This window comes from Alligator sinensis, unplaced genomic scaffold (assembly GCF_000455745.1).
Source record: "Alligator sinensis unplaced genomic scaffold, ASM45574v1 scaffold186_1, whole genome shotgun sequence".
NCBI lineage: Eukaryota > Metazoa > Chordata > Crocodylia > Alligatoridae > Alligator > Alligator sinensis.
The window spans coordinates 5,000-6,613 of record NW_005842904.1 but is presented as its reverse complement, the minus strand read 5'-3'; positions in this window follow the sequence as shown (position 1 = coordinate 6,613).

Genomic DNA, 1,614 nt, shown 5'->3' with positions numbered 1-1,614 from the left:
GAACACATACTTCTATGAACATGTATACAGGTGGATCCAGAATTGTAAAAATGGGGGTGTGAGAACAGTGACTGGCACTGCAGGGGTGGCTGCATTTCACCCTCCCAGCCTCCCCTCTACATACTGGGGTAGGCAGAACTTACCATGCAAGCAGCAACCAGGGACTTTTTCAAGTCCTCAAATGAGGTAAGAATCCCCTCCTCCACCCAACTATTGGCAGCATCTCCCTTTCCCTCCATGTTCAATTGCACCTCCCCTCCCATCCCTTTCTCTCATCATTCTTATTGCTTATGTCTTTGGGCTCAGCACCTGCCACATCTGCTGTCCCATTTGTTCGTGTCCTACTCCAACCAGGGCTGGGAACCCGGGCTTGACCGAGGACAGTGGAAGCAGCAGGTGCATTCCCCGTTCTTAGACTGGCATTTTCTCTTTGGAGGGTGAAGAGTATCCAAGGGGACCAAGCAGGGAGGGGGCATAAGAATTGGTATGAGAACCTGGAATGGAATTGACATAATTGTTTAAGGCAGCAGAGTAATCAACCAACCTACAATTGCCAAGCAGCCATCTTTTAAGCTAAAACAGGAATGGGAGAGCTCTCCTTCTCCTCCTCCTTCTCCATCTAACACATACTAGTCATGGATTTGTGTCTACAGTTTTCTGACTGGCATATTCACAGTGTTTATAGATAGCTGCATATCTGCTTATCCAGTGCACAGCCTCCTCTGCATGCTCAGCACATGCATGTTTACTTATGTGTCCACACTATGTAGGTAATAGAGAGTACTAGAATAACAAATTGTGCATAAGTGCCAAACAAGCACTTAAATGCTTGGAAAAATGACATTCCGGTGCACAGAGGGAAACAAAATTCCACCCGTTATGTTCATTAAAATAATATGAGAATATAAAGAGCCCTTTCGAGGGACCTTCAGAAGGAGATGGGCACATAACTCCCCAGTTGTTTGTTTTTTAAATCTCATCCAAGTTCTGCTCTTTGTGCTGGTGTTAGCCTTCTACATGGTGGACCTCCTGTGGAACACACTGATAATTATCATCACAGTGACCCAGCCAATTCTTCATGCACCCATGTACTTTTTCCTCACGAACTTGTACTTCTTGGACTTGGGCTTCACCTCTGCTATAACCCCCAAACTGCTAGTGAGTCTGCTCTCAGAGATCCAGATAATCTCCTTCACAGGCTGTGGTGTTCAGATGTTTTTCTTTCTTCTCTTTGGCCTCACAGAGTGCTGTCTGCTCTTTGTCATGGCATATGATTGATATGTGGCTATATGCAGACCCCTGCAATATACTCTCAAGATGAACCAGAAGGTTTGCACACAGATGGCTGCTTTTTCATGGACTATTGGGATACTAGTAGCTTTTGGACAAACAATTTCAATGTTTACTCTGCCTTACTGTGGTTCCAATCGAATTAATCATTTCTTTTGTGACATTTCCCCTCTGCTGAGACAAGCCAGCACTGACACCTACAGGAATGAAGTTTCTGTTGCCACAGTCACCATTGTCTTCATTCTGGTCCCTTTTTTGCTCATTCTCTTGTCCTATATCTTCATCATCTCCACAGTCCTCAGGATGCCCTCAGTAGAGAGCCAA